Below are 20,173 nucleotides of genomic sequence, written 5' to 3' on the forward strand. Positions count from 1 at the left end.
ACTAGTAATACTGAAAAAAAATTGACACATTTTATTTTTGTCCAGAATACTTCCATTATGTTTGGGGCAAATCCAACACATCACTGAGTACCACTCATCATATTTTCCAGCACGGTGGTGGCTGGCTGCATCATCTTATCTGCAAGGACTAGGGAGTTTTTTAGGATAAAAATAATGGGATTTAAAAAAATTATTGAACCTTTAAATAAACCTTTAAACTAGGCAAGTCAGTTAAGATCAAATTCTTATTTACAATGACGGCCTACCAGGGAATGGAGCTCAGCACAGGCATAATCCTAGAGGAAAACCTGGTTCAGTCTGCTTTCCACCAGATACTGGGAGATGAATTAACCTTTCAGCAGGACAATAACCTAAAACACAAGGCCAAATATACACTGGAGTTGCTTACCAAGATGATATTGAATGTTCCTGGCCTTTTTTACTTAAATCAGCTTGAAAATCAATGGCAAAACAGGAAAATGACTGTCTAGCAACTTGACAGAGCTTGAAGAAATGTTTTATAGAATAATGGGCACATATTGTACAATCCACTCTTCAAAACACCTTTAGAATCTTCAGATTTCATGATGTCTTGCACAAAACCCCCAGCATTATCCAACCTCCCCCATGTTTTATTGTAGGAAGGGTTCATTATCCAACCTCCCCCATGTTTTATTGTAGGAAGGGTTCATTATCCAACCTCCCCCATGTTTTATTGTAGGAAGGGTTCATTATCCAACCTCCCCCATGTTTTATTGTAGGAAGGGTTCATTATCCAACCTCCCCCATGTTTGATTGTAAGGAGGGTTGGTTATCCAACCTCCCCCATGTTTGATTGTAAGGAGGGATCATTATCCAACCTCCCCCATGTTTTATTGTAAGGAGGGTTCATTATCCAACCTCCCCATGTTTTATTGTAGGAAGGGTTCATTATCCAACCTCCCCATGTTTTATTGTAGGAAGGGTTCATTATCCAACCTCCCCATGTTTTATTGTAGGAAGGGTTCATTATCCAACCTCCCCATGTTTTATTGTAAGGAGGGGTGGTTATCCAACCTCCCCATGTTTTATTGTAAGGAGGGTTCATTATCCAACCTCCCCCATGTTTGATTGTAAGGAGGGTTGGTTATCCAACCTCCCCCATGTTTCATTGTAGGGAGGGTTCATTATCCAACCTCCCCCATGTTTGATTGTAAGGAGGGTTGGTTATCCAACCTCCCCCATGTTTGATTGTAAGGAGGGTTGGTTATCCAACCTCCCCATGTTTGATTGTAAGGAGGGTTGGTTATCCAACCTCCCCCATGTTTCATTGTAGGGAGGGTATTATTTTCTTTGATTATGTCATTTCATTCATTTTCATCCACTGTTATTCTCAAGAGAGAAGATTTTTAACTACAATAATGATATATCCAGAATGTGCTAAGTAGGGGTCTGTTTGAAGGGAATAGCTGATGGTTATTTGATGAGGTATAATACTATACCAGTTGTTGTTGTTTGATCTCAGGTGCTTTATGAAACATGTTTGTTGTGATTGGATGAATTTGAAAGATGCTTCCTGTATTCTAGATGTTGTTTGTGTATCAGTGAGGCCCTCTGCTACACGAGGAGCTGATAGGAAGATATTAAGTAGAGAATGGACCAGCATGCACCATGTCTAATATATTGATAGTATCTAGGGGGTGGGGTTTATGCTTAACCAATTAAGACATCTGTTTTTTTATGTAATTTTTTGGGGGATTCTATCATTTGTTCCCCTTGAAAGTCAAGAGTAGGTTGTGTATATCAGTAGAGAAAAACATCAGTATTTTATCAGCTTTCTGAACATTCTTTGTGATATCCAGCACCTGCCTAAGAAACGTTTGATTTGTGTAATATCTTCCCTATATATCTGAAATGTTAAATACCAGTAGTATCCACAAGGGGGAGTCATTGGTCTTCCTCCTGACCAGGCAGTATCGCCTGGATCATTACTGGACCACAAGTCAGGACTTCAATCATTCAAAATCAGTACAACCTTCAACCATGATGTTTTCATATACTGCTGTTATACAGTGAGTCTATTATAGACAGCTTGTGTAGTTGAGTTACTCATAGTCAGATGTATACAACAAAAAATATACATCTGACTAAATATATAACACCCTGATCTGACCTGGACCAACTACTATATAACACACTGACCTGACCTGGACCAACTACTATATAACACACTGATCTGACCTGGACCAACTACTATATAACACACTGATCTGACCTGGACCAACTACTATATAACACCCTGATCTGGACCAACTACTATATAACACACTGACCTGGACCAACTACTATATAACACCCTGATCTGGACCAACTACTATATAACACACTGACCTGGACCAACTACTATATAACACACTGATCTGTCCTGGACCAACTACTATATAACACACTGATCTGACCTGGACCAACTACTATATAACACCCTGATCTGGACCAACTACTATATAACACACTGACCTGGACCAACTACTATATAACACCCTGATCTGGACCAACTACTATATAACACACTGACCTGGACCAACTACTATATAACACACTGATCTGTCCTGGACCAACTACTATATAACACACTGATCTGATCTGGACCAACTACTATATAACACCCTGATCTGGACCAACTACTATATAACACACTGACCTGGACCAACTACTATATAACACACTGATCTGTCCTGGACCAACTACTATATAACACACTGATCTGACCTGAACCAACTACTATATAACACACTGATCTGACCTGAACCAACTACTATATAACACACTGATCTGACCTGGACCAACTACTATATAACACCCTGATCTGGACCAACTACTATATAACACACTGATCTGTCCTGGACCAACTACTATATAACACACTGATCTGACCTGAACCAACTACTATATAACACACTGATCTGACCTGGACCAACTACTATATAACACACTGACCTGGACCAACTACTATATAACACACTGACCTGGACCAACTACTATATAACACACTGATCTGTCCTGGACCAACTACTATATAACACACTGATCTGTCCTGGACCAACTACTATATAACACCCTGATCTGGACCAACTACTATATAACACACTGATCTGGACCAACTACTATATAACACACTGACCTGGACCAACTACTATATAACACACTGATCTGACCTGGACCAACTACTATATAACACACTGATCTGGACCAACTACTATATAACACACTGACCTGGACCAACTACTATATAACACACTGACCTGACATGGACCAACTACTATATAACACACTGATCTGACCTGGACCAACTACTATATAACACACTGACCTGGACCAACTACTATATAACACACTGACCTGGACCAACTACTATATAACACACTGACCTGGACCAACTACTATATAACACACTGACCTGGACCAACTACTATATAACACACTGATCTGGACCAACTACTATATAACACACTGACCTGGACCAACTACTATATAACACACTGACCTGACATGGACCAACTACTATATAACACACTGATCTGACCTGGACCAACTACTATATAACACACTGACCTGGACCAACTACTATATAACACACTGACCTGGACCAACTACTATATAACACACTGACCTGACATGGACCAACTACTATATAACACACTGATCTGACCTGAACCAACTACTATATAACACACTGATCTGACCTGGACCAACTACTATATAACACACTGATCTGACCTGGACCAACTACTATATAACACACTGATCTGACCTGGACCAACTACTATATAACACACTGATCTGACCTGGACCAACTACTATATAACACACTGATCTGACCTGGACCAACTACTATATAACACACTGACCTGGACCAACTACTATATAACACACTGACCTGACCTGGACCAACTACTATATAACACACTGACCTGACCTGGACCAACTACTATATAACACACTGATCTGACCTGGACCAACTACTATATAACACACTGACCTGACCTGGACCAACTACTATATAACACACTGATCTGACCTGGACCAACTACTATATAACACACTGACCTGACCTGGACCAACTACTATATAACACACTGATCTGGACCAACTACTATATAACACACTGACCTGGACCAACTACTATATAACACACTGATCTGGACCAACTACTATATAACACACTGATCTGACCTGGACCAACTACTATATAACACTCTGATCTGACCTGGACCAACTACTATATAACACACTGATCTGGACCAACTACTATATAACACACTGATCTGACCTGGACCAACTACTATATAACACACTGATCTGACCTGGACCAACTACTATATAACACACTGATCTGGACCAACTACTATATAACACACTGATCTGGACCAACTACTATATAACACACTGACCTGGACCAACTACTATATAACACACTGACCTGGACCAACTACTATATAACACACTGATCTGACCTGGACCAACTACTATATAACACACTGATCTGACCTGGACCAACTACTATATAACACACTGATCTGACCTGGACCAACTACTATATAACACACTGATCTGGACCAACTACTATATAACACACTGACCTGGACCAACTACTATATAACACACTGATCTGACCTGGACCAACTACTATATAACACACTGATCTGACCTGGACCAACTACTATATAACACACTGACCTGGACCAACTACTATATAACACACTGACCTGGACCAACTACTATATAACACACTGACCTGACCTGGACCAACTACTATATAACACACTGATCTGACCTGGACCAACTACTATATAACACACTGACCTGGACCAACTACTATATAACACACTGACCTGACCTGGACCAACTACTATATAACACACTGATCTGGACCAACTACTATATAACACACTGACCTGGACCAACTACTATATAACACACTGACCTGACCTGACCTGGACCAACTACTATATAACACACTGATCTGGACCAACTACTATATAACACACTGACCTGACCTGGACCAACTACTATATAACACACTGATCTGACCTGGACCAACTACTATATAACACACTGATCTGACCTGGACCAACTACTATATAACAGACTGATCTGACCTGGACCAACTACTATATAACACACTGATCTGACCTGGACCAACTACTATATAACACACTGATCTGACCTGGACCAACTACTATATAACACACTGACCTGACCTGGACCAACTACTATATAACACACTGATCTGACCTGGACCAACTACTATATAACACACTGACCTGGACCAACTACTATATAACACACTGACCTGGACAGACTACTATATAACACACTGATCTGACCTGGACCAACTACTATATAACACACTGACCTGGACCAACTACTATATAACACACTGATCTGACCTGGACCAACTACTATATAACACACTGATCTGACCTGGACCAACTACTATATAACAGACTGATCTGACCTGGACCAACTACTATATAACACACTGATCTGACCTGGACCAACTACTATATAACACACTGATCTGACCTGGACCAACTACTATATAACACACTGACCTGACCTGGACCAACTACTATATAACACACTGATCTGACCTGGACCAACTACTATATAACACACTGACCTGACCTGGACCAACTACTATATAACACACTGATCTGACCTGGACCAACTACTATATAACACACTGATCTGACCTGGACCAACTACTATATAACACACTGACGTGACCTGGACCAACTACTATATAACACACTGACCTGACCTGGACCAACTACTATATAACACACTGATCTGACCTGGACCAACTACTATATAACACACTGACCTGACCTGGACAAACTACGATATAACACACTGACCTGACCTGGACCAACTACTATATAACACACTGATCTGACCTGGACCAACTACTATATAACACACTGATCTGACCTGGACCAACTACTATATAACACACGGATCTGCCCTGGACCAACTACTATATAACACACTGATCTGACCTGGACCAACTACTATATAACACACTGACCTGGACCAACTACTATATAACACACTGATCTGACCTGGACCAACTACTATATAACACACTGATCTGGACCAACTACTATATAACACACTGACCTGGACCAACTACTATATAACAAACTGATCTGACCTGGACCAACTACTATATAACACACTGACCTGACCTGGACCAACTACTATATAACACACTGATCTGACCTGGACCAACTACTATATAACACACTGATCTGACCTGGACCAACTACTATATAACACACTGATCTGACCTGGACCAACTACTATATAACACACTGACCTGGACCAACTACTATATAACACACTGATCTGGACCAACTACTATATAACACACTGACCTGACCTGGACCAACTACTATATAACACACTGATCTGACCTGGACCAACTACTATATAACACTGATCTGACACGGACCAACTACTATATAACACACTGACCTGGACCAACTACTATATAACACACTGATCTGACCTGGACCAACTACTATATAACACACTGATCTGACCTGGACCAACTAATATATAACACACTGACCTGGACCAACTACTATATAACACACTGACCTGGACCAACTACTATATAACACACTGACCTGGACCAACTACTATATAACACACTGATCTGACCTGGACCAACTACTATATAACACACTGACGTGGACCAAATACTATATAACACACTGACATGGACCAACTACTATATAACACACTGACCTGGACCAACTACTATATAACACACTGATCTGACCTGGACCAACTACTATATAACACACTGACCTGACCTGGACCAACTACTATATAACACACTGATCTGACCTGGACCAACTACTATATAACACACTGACCTGGACCAACTACTATATAACACACTGATCTGACCTGGAACAACTACTATATAACACACTGATCTGATCTGGGCAAACTACTATATAACACACTGACCTGACCTGGACCAACTACTATATAACACACTGACCTGACCTGGACCAACTACTATATAACACACTGATCTGGACCAACTACTATATAACAAACTGATCTGATCTGGACCAACTACTATATAACACACTGATCTGATCTGGACCAACTACTATATAACACACTGACCTGGACCAACTACTATATAACACACTGATCTGAACTGGACCAACTACTATATAACACACTGATCTGACCTGGACCAACTACTATATAACACACTGACCTGGACCAACTACTATATAACACACTGATCTGGACCAACTACTATATAACACACTGATCTGATCTGGACCAACTACTATATAACACACTGATCTGATCTGGACCAACTACTATATAACACACTGACCTGGACCAACTACTATATAACACACTGATCTGACCTGGACCAACTACTATATAACACACTGATCTGACCTGGACCAACTACTATATAACAGACTGATCTGACCTGGACCAACTACTATATAACACACTGATCTGACCTGGACCAACTACTATATAACACACTGATCTGACCTGGACCAACTACTATATAACACACTGACCTGACCTGGACCAACTACTATATAGCACACTGATCTGACCTGGACCAACTACTATATAACACACTGACGTGGACCAAATACTATATAACACACTGACATGGACCAACTACTATATAACACACTGACCTGGACCAACTACTATATAACAGACTGATCTGACCTGGACCAACTACTATATAACACACTGATCTGACCTGGACCAACTACTATATAACACACTGATCTGACCTGGACCAACTACTATATAACACACTGACCTGACCTGGACCAACTACTATATAACACACTGATCTGACCTGGACCAACTACTATATAACACACTGACCTGACCTGGACCAACTACTATATAACACACTGATCTGACCTGGACCAACTACTATATAACACACTGATCTGACCTGGACCAACTACTATATAACACACTGACGTGACCTGGACCAACTACTATATAACACACTGACCTGACCTGGACCAACTACTATATAACACACTGATCTGACCTGGACCAACTACTATATAACACACTGACCTGACCTGGACAAACTACGATATAACACACTGACCTGACCTGGACCAACTACTATATAACACACTGATCTGACCTGGACCAACTACTATATAACACACTGATCTGACCTGGACCAACTACTATATAACACACGGATCTGCCCTGGACCAACTACTATATAACACACTGATCTGACCTGGACCAACTACTATATAACACACTGACCTGGACCAACTACTATATAACACACTGATCTGACCTGGACCAACTACTATATAACACACTGATCTGGACCAACTACTATATAACACACTGACCTGGACCAACTACTATATAACACACTGATCTGACCTGGACCAACTACTATATAACACACTGACCTGACCTGGACCAACTACTATATAACACACTGATCTGACCTGGACCAACTACTATATAACACACTGATCTGACCTGGACCAACTACTATATAACACACTGATCTGACCTGGACCAACTACTATATAACACACTGACCTGGACCAACTACTATATAACACACTGATCTGGACCAACTACTATATAACACACTGACCTGACCTGGACCAACTACTATATAACACACTGATCTGACCTGGACCAACTACTATATAACACTGATCTGACACGGACCAACTACTATATAACACACTGACCTGGACCAACTACTATATAACACACTGATCTGACCTGGACCAACTACTATATAACACACTGATCTGACCTGGACCAACTACTATATAACACACTGACCTGGACCAACTACTATATAACACACTGACCTGGACCAACTACTATATAACACACTGACCTGGACCAACTACTATATAACACACTGATCTGACCTGGACCAACTACTATATAACACACTGACGTGGACCAAATACTATATAACACACTGACATGGACCAACTACTATATAACACACTGACCTGGACCAACTACTATATAACACACTGATCTGACCTGGACCAACTACTATATAACACACTGACCTGACCTGGACCAACTACTATATAACACACTGATCTGACCTGGACCAACTACTATATAACACACTGACCTGGACCAACTACTATATAACACACTGATCTGACCTGGAACAACTACTATATAACACACTGATCTGATCTGGGCCAACTACTATATAACACACTGACCTGACCTGGACCAACTACTATATAACACACTGACCTGACCTGGACCAATTACTGTATAACACACTGATCTGGACCAACTACTATATAACACACTGATCTGATCTGGACCAACTACTATATAACACACTGATCTGATCTGGACCAACTACTATATAACACACTGACCTGGACCAACTACTATATAACACACTGATCTGACCTGGACCAACTACTATATAACACACTGATCTGACCTGGACCAACTACTATATAACACACTGACCTGGACCAACTACTATATAACACACTGATCTGGACCAACTACTATATAACACACTGATCTGATCTGGACCAACTACTATATAACACACTGATCTGATCTGGACCAACTACTATATAACACACTGACCTGGACCAACTACTATATAACACACTGATCTGACCTGGACCAACTACTATATAACACACTGATCTGACCTGGACCAACTACTATATAACAGACTGATCTGACCTGGACCAACTACTATATAACACACTGATCTGACCTGGACCAACTACTATATAACACACTGATCTGACCTGGACCAACTACTATATAACACACTGACCTGACCTGGACCAACTACTATATAGCACACTGATCTGACCTGGACCAACTACTATATAACACACTGACCTGACCTGGACCAACTACTATATAACACACTGATCTGACCTGGACCAACTACTATATAACACACTGATCTGACCTGGACCAACTACTATATAACACACTGACCTGACCTGGACCAACTACTATATAACACACTGACCTGACCTGGACCAACTACTATATAACACACTGATCTGACCTGGACCAACTACTATATAACACACTGACCTGACCTGGACAAACTACGATATAACACACTGACCTGACCTGGACCAACTACTATATAACACACTGATCTGACCTGGACCAACTACTATATAACACACTGATCTGACCTGGACCAACTACTATATAACACACGGATCTGCCCTGGACCAACTACTATATAACACACTGATCTGACCTGGACCAACTACTATATAACACACTGACCTGGACCAACTACTATATAACACACTGATCTGACCTGGACCAACTACTATATAACACACTGATCTGGACCAACTACTATATAACACACTGACCTGGACCAACTACTATATAACACACTGATCTGACCTGGACCAACTACTATATAACACACTGACCTGGACCAACTACTATATAACACACTGATCTGACCTGGACCAACTACTATATAACACACTGATCTGACCTGGACCAACTACTATATAACACACTGATCTGACCTGGACCAACTACTATATAACACACTGACCTGGACCAACTACTATATAACACACTGATCTGGACCAACTACTATATAACACACTGACCTGACCTGGACCAACTACTATATAACACACTGATCTGACCTGGACCAACTACTATATAACACTGATCTGACACGGACCAACTACTATATAACACACTGACCTGGACCAACTACTATATAACACACTGATCTGACCTGGACCAACTACTATATAACACACTGATCTGACCTGGACCAACTACTATATAACACACTGACCTGACCTGGACCAACTACTATATAACACACTGACCTGGACCAACTACTATATAACACACTGACCTGGACCAACTACTATATAACACACTGACCTGGACCAACTACTATATAACACACTGATCTGACCTGGACCAACTACTATATAACACACTGACCTGGACCAACTACTATATAACACACTGACATGGACCAACTACTATATAACACACTGACCTGGACCAACTACTATATAACACACTGATCTGACCTGGACCAACTACTATATAACACACTGACCTGACCTGGACCAACTACTATATAACACACTGATCTGACCTGGACCAACTACTATATAACACACTGACCTGGACCAACTACTATATAACACACTGATCTGACCTGGAACAACTACTATATAACACACTGATCTGATCTGGGCCAACTACTATATAACACACTGACCTGACCTTGACCAACTACTATATAACACACTGACCTGACCTGGACCAACTACTATATAACACACTGATCTGGACCAACTACTATATAACACACTGATCTGATCTGGACCAACTACTATATAACACACTGATCTGATCTGGACCAACTACTATATAACACACTGACCTGGACCAACTACTATATAACACACTGACCTGGACCAACTACTATATAACACACTGATCTGACCTGGACCAACTACTATATAACACACTGATCTGACCTGGACCAACTACTATATAACACACTGACCTGGACCAACTACTATATAACACACTGACCTGGACAGACTACTATATAACACACTGATCTGACCTGGACCAACTACTATATAACACACTGACCTGGACCAACTACTATATAACACACTGACCTGACCTGGACCAACTACTATATAACACACTGACCTGGACCAACTACTATATAACACACTGATCTGACCTGGACCAACTACTATATAACACACTGACCTGGACCAACTACTATATAACACACTGACCTGGACCAACTACTATATAACACACTGATCTGACCTGGACCAACTACTATATAACACACTGACCTGGACCAACTACTATATAACACACTGATCTGACCTGGACCAACTACTATATAACACACTGATCTGACCTGGACCAACTACTATATAACACACTGACCTGGACCAACTACTATATAACACACTGATCTGACCTGGACCAACTACTATATAACACATTGACCTGACCTGGACCAACTACTATATAACACACTGACCTGGACCAACTACTATATAACACACTGACCTGGACCAACTACTATATAACACACTGACCTGGACCAACTACTATATAACACACTGATCTGACCTGGACCAACTACTATATAACACACTGACCTGGACCAACTACTATATAACACACTGACCTGGACCAACTACTATATAACACACTGACCTGGACCAACTACTATATAACACACTGATCTGACCTGGACCAACTACTATATAACACACTGACCTGACCTGGACCAACTACTATATAACACACTGATCTGACCTGGACCAACTACTATATAACACACTGACCTGGACCAACTACTATATAACACACTGACATGGACCAACTACTATATAACACACTGACCTGGACCAACTACTATATAACACACTGATCTGACCTGGACCAACTACTATATAACACACTGACCTGGACCAACTACTATATAACACACTGACCTGGACCAACTACTATATAACACACTGACCTGACCTGGACCAACTACTATATAACACACTGATCTGACCTGGACCAACTACTATATAACACACTGACCTGGACCAACTACTATATAACACACTGACCTGACCTAGACCAACTACTATATAACACACTGATCTGGACCAACTACTATATAACACACTGACCTGGACCAACTACTATATAACACACTGACCTGACCTGACCTGGACCAACTAATATATATAACACACTGATCTGGACCAACTACTATATAACACACTGACCTGACCTGGACCAACTACTATATAACACACTGATCTGACCTGGACCAACTACTATATAACACACTGATCTGACCTGGACCAACTACTATATAACACACTGACCTGGACCAACTACTATATAACACACTGACCTGGACCAACTACTATATAACACACTGATCTGACCTGGACCAACTACTATATAACACACTGATCTGACCTGGACCAACTACTATATAACAGACTGATCTGACCTGGACCAACTACTATATAACACACTGATCTGACCTGGACCAACTACTATATAACACACTGATCTGACCTGGACCAACTACTATATAACACACTGACCTGACCTGGACCAACTACTATATAACACACTGATCTGACCTGGACCAACTACTATATAACACACTGACCTGACCTGGACCAACTACTATATAACACACTGATCTGACCTGGACCAACTACTATATAACACACTGATCTGACCTGGACCAACTACTATATAACACACTGACCTGACCTGGACCAACTACTATATAACACACTGACCTGACCTGGACCAACTACTATATAACACACTGATCTGACCTGGACCAACTACTATATAACACACTGACCTGACCTGGACAAACTACGATATAACACACTGACCTGACCTGGACCAACTACTATATAACACACTGATCTGACCTGGACCAACTACTATATAACACACTGATCTGACCTGGACCAACTACTATATAACACACGGATCTGCCCTGGACCAACTACTATATAACACACTGATCTGACCTGGACCAACTACTATATAACACACTGACCTGGACCAACTACTATATAACACACTGATCTGACCTGGACCAACTACTATATAACACACTGATCTGGACCAACTACTATATAACACACTGACCTGGACCAACTACTATATAACACACTGATCTGACCTGGACCAACTACTATATAACACACTGACCTGACCTGGACCAACTACTATATAACACACTGATCTGACCTGGACCAACTACTATATAACACACTGATCTGACCTGGACCAACTACTATATAACACACTGATCTGACCTGGACCAACTACTATATAACACACTGACCTGGACCAACTACTATATAACACACTGATCTGGACCAACTACTATATAACACACTGACCTGACCTGGACCAACTACTATATAACACACTGATCTGACCTGGACCAACTACTATATAACACACTGACCTGGACCAACTACTATATAACACACTGATCTGACCTGGACCAACTACTATATAACACACTGATCTCACCTGGACCAACTACTATATAACACACTGACCTGACCTGGACCAACTACTATATAACACACTGACCTGGACCAACTACTATATAACACACTGACCTGGACCAACTACTATATAACACACTGATCTGACCTGGACCAACTACTATATAACACACTGACCTGGACCAACTACTATATAACACACTGACATGGACCAACTACTATATAACACACTGACCTGGACCAACTACTATATAACACACTGATCTGACCTGGACCAACTAATATATAACACACTGACCTGACCTGGACCAACTACTATATAACACACTGATCTGACCTGGACCAACTACTATATAACACACTGACCTGGACCAACTACTATATAACACACTGATCTGACCTGGAACAACTACTATATAACACACTGATCTGATCTGGGCCAACTACTATATAACACACTGACCTGACCTGGACCAACTACTATATAACACACTGACCTGACCTGGACCAACTACTATATAACACACTGATCTGGACCAACTACTATATAACACACTGATCTGATCTGGACCAACTACTATATAACACACTGATCTGATCTGGACCAACTACTATATAACACACTGACCTGGACCAACTACTATATAACACACTGATCTGACCTGGACCAACTACTATATAACACACTGATCTGACCTGGACCAACTACTATATAACACACTGACCTGGACCAACTACTATATAACACACTGATCTGGACCAACTACTATATAACACACTGATCTGACCTGGACCAACTACTATATAACACACTGATCTGATCTGGACCAACTACTATATAACACACTGACCTGGACCAACTACTATATAACACACTGATCTGACCTGGACCAACTACTATATAACACACTGATCTGACCTGGACCAACTACTATATAACAGACTGATCTGACCTGGACCAACTACTATATAACACACTGATCTGACCTGGACCAACTACTATATAACACACTGATCTGACCTGGACCAACTACTATATAACACACTGACCTGACCTGGACCAACTACTATATAACACACTGATCTGACCTGGACCAACTACTATATAACACACTGACCTGACCTGGACCAACTACTATATAACACACTGATCTGACCTGGACCAACTACTATATAACAGACTGATCTGACCTGGACCAACTACTATATAACACACTGATCTGACCTGGACCAACTACTATATAACACACTGATCTGACCTGGACCAACTACTATATAACACACTGACCTGACCTGGACCAACTACTATATAACACACTGATCTGACCTGGACCAACTACTATATAACACACTGACCTGACCTGGACCAACTACTATATAACACACTGATCTGACCTGGACCAACTACTATATAACACACTGACCTGGACCAACTACTATATAACACACTGACCTGGACCAACTACTATATAACACACTGATCTGACCTGGACCAACTACTATATAACACACTGACCTGACCTGGACCAACTACTATATAACACACTGATCTGACCTGGACCAACTACTATATAACACACTGACCTGGACCAACTACTATATAACACACTGACATGGACCAACTACTATATAACACACTGACCTGGACCAACTACTATATAACACACTGATCTGACCTGGACCAACTACTATATAACACACTGACCTGGACCAACTACTATATAACACACTGACCTGGACCAACTACTATATAACACACTGACCTGACCTGGACCAACTACTATATAACACACTGATCTGACCTGGACCAACTACTATATAACACACTGACCTGGACCAACTACTATATAACACACTGACCTGACCTGGACCAACTACTATATAACACACTGATCTGGACCAACTACTATATAACACACTGACCTGGACCAACTACTATATAACACACTGACCTGACCTGACCTGGACCAACTAATATATATAACACACTGATCTGGACCAACTACTATATAACACACTGACCTGACCTGGACCAACTACTATATAACACACTGATCTGACCTGGACCAACTACTATATAACACACTGATCTGACCTGGACCAACTACTATATAACACACTGACCTGGACCAACTACTATATAACACACTGACCTGGACCAACTACTATATAACACACTGATCTGACCTGGACCAACTACTATATAACACACTGATCTGACCTGGACCAACTACTATATAACAGACTGATCTGACCTGGACCAACTACTATATAACACACTGATCTGACCTGGACCAACTACTATATAACACACTGATCTGACCTGGACCAACTACTATATAACACACTGACCTGACCTGGACCAACTACTATATAACACACTGATCTGACCTGGACCAACTACTATATAACACACTGACCTGACCTGGACCAACTACTATATAACACACTGATCTGACCTGGACCAACTACTATATAACACACTGATCTGACCTGGACCAACTACTATATAACACACTGACCTGACCTGGACCAACTACTATATAACACACTGACCTGACCTGGACCAACTACTATATAACACACTGATCTGACCTGGACCAACTACTATATAACACACTGACCTGACCTGGACAAACTACGATATAACACACTGACCTGACCTGGACCAACTACTATATAACACACTGATCTGACCTGGACCAACTACTATATAACACACTGATCTGACCTGGACCAACTACTATATAACACACGGATCTGCCCTGGACCAACTACTATATAACACACTGATCTGACCTGGACCAACTACTATATAACACACTGACCTGGACCAACTACTATATAACACACTGATCTGACCTGGACCAACTACTATATAACACACTGATCTGGACCAACTACTATATAACACACTGACCTGGACCAACTACTATATAACACACTGATCTGACCTGGACCAACTACTATATAACACACTGACCTGACCTGGACCAACTACTATATAACACACTGATCTGACCTGGACCAACTACTATATAACACACTGATCTGACCTGGACCAACTACTATATAACACACTGATCTGACCTGGACCAACTACTATATAACACACTGACCTGGACCAACTACTATATAACACACTGATCTGGACCAACTACTATATAACACACTGACCTGACCTGGACCAACTACTATATAACACACTGATCTGACCTGGACCAACTACTATATAACACACTGACCTGGACCAACTACTATATAACACACTGATCTGACCTGGACCAACTACTATATAACACACTGATCTCACCTGGACCAACTACTATATAACACACTGACCTGACCTGGACCAACTACTATATAACACACTGACCTGGACCAACTACTATATAACACACTGATCTGACCTGGACCAACTACTATATAACACACTGACCTGGACCAACTACTATATAACACACTGACATGGACCAACTACTATATAACACACTGACCTGGACCAACTACTATATAACACACTGATCTGACCTGGACCAACTAATATATAACACACTGACCTGACCTGGACCAACTACTATATAACACACTGATCTGACCTGGACCAACTACTATATAACACACTGACCTGGACCAACTACTATATAACACACTGATCTGACCTGGAACAACTACTATATAACACACTGATCTGATCTGGGCCAACTACTATATAACACACTGACCTGACCTGGACCAACTACTATATAACACACTGACCTGACCTGGACCAACTACTATATAACACACTGATCTGGACCAACTACTATATAACACACTGATCTGATCTGGACCAACTACTATATAACACACTGATCTGATCTGGACCAACTACTATATAACACACTGACCTGGACCAACTACTATATAACACACTGATCTGACCTGGACCAACTACTATATAACACACTGATCTGACCTGGACCAACTACTATATAACACACTGACCTGGACCAACTACTATATAACACACTGATCTGGACCAACTACTATATAACACACTGATCTGATCTGGACCAACTACTATATAACACACTGATCTGATCTGGACCAACTACTATATAACACACTGACCTGGACCAACTACTATATAACACACTGATCTGACCTGGACCAACTACTATATAACACACTGATCTGACCTGGACCAACTACTATATAACAGACTGATCTGACCTGGACCAACTACTATATAACACACTGATCTGACCTGGACCAACTACTATATAACACACTGATCTGACCTGGACCAACTACTATATAACACACTGACCTGACCTGGACCAACTACTATATAACACACTGATCTGACCTGGACCAACTACTATATAACACACTGACCTGACCTGGACCAACTACTATATAACACACTGATCTGACCTGGACCAACTACTATATAACACACTGATCTGACCTGGACCAACTACTATATAACACACTGACCTGACCTGGACCAACTACTATATAACACACTGACCTGACCTGGACCAACTACTATATAACACACTGATCTGACCTGGACCAACTACTATATAACACACTGACCTGACCTGGACCAACTACTATATAACACACTGACCTGACCTGGACCAACTACTATATAACACACTGATCTGACCTGGACCAACTACTATATAACACACTGATCTGACCTGGACCAACTACTATATAACACACTGATCTGCCCTGGACCAACTACTATATAACACACTGATCTGACCTGGACCAACTACTATATAACACACTGACCTGGACCAACTACTATATAACACACTGATCTGACCTGGACCAACTACTATATAACACAATTATCTGGACCAACTACTATATAACACACTGACCTGGACCAACTACTATATAACACACTGATCTGACCTGGACCAACTACTATATAACACACTGACCTGGACCAACTACTATATAACACACTGACCTGGACCAACTACTATATAACACACTGATCTGACCTGGACCAACTACTATATAACACACTGACCTGGACCAACTACTATATAACACACTGATCTGACCTGGACCAACTACTATATAACACACTGATCTGACCTGGACCAACTACTATATAACACACTGACCTGGACCAACTACTATATAACACACTGATCTGACCTGGACCAACTACTATATAACACATTGACCTGACCTGGACCAAATACTATATAACACACTGACCTGGACCAACTACTATATAACACACTGACCTGGACCAACTACTATATAACACACTGACCTGGACCAACTACTATATAACACACTGATCTGACCTGGACCAACTACTATATAACACACTGACCTGGACCAACTACTATATAACACACTGACCTGGACCAACTACTATATAACACACTGACCTGGACCAACTACTATATAACACACTGATCTGACCTGGACCAACTACTATATAACACACTGACCTGACCTGGACCAACTACTATATAACACACTGATCTGACCTGGACCAACTACTATATAACACACTGACCTGGACCAACTACTATATAACACACTGACATGGACCAACTACTATATAACACACTGACCTGGACCAACTACTATATAACACACTGATCTGACCTGGACCAACTACTATATAACACACTGACCTGGACCAACTACTATATAACACACTGACCTGGACCAACTACTATATAACACACTGACCTGACCTGGACCAACTACTATATAACACACTGATCTGACCTGGACCAACTACTATATAACACACTGACCTGGACCAACTACTATATAACACACTGACCTGACCTGGACCAACTACTATATAACACACTGATCTGGACCAACTACTATATAACACACTGACCTGGACCAACTACTATATAACACACTGACCTGACCTGACCTGGACCAACTAATATATATAACACACTGATCTGGACCAACTACTATATAACACACTGACCTGACCTGGACCAACTACTATATAACACACTGATCTGACCTGG

Source organism: Salmo salar, chromosome 03 (assembly GCF_965601325.2).
Source record: "Salmo salar chromosome 03, fSalSal1, whole genome shotgun sequence".
Taxonomy (NCBI): domain Eukaryota; kingdom Metazoa; phylum Chordata; class Actinopteri; order Salmoniformes; family Salmonidae; genus Salmo; species Salmo salar.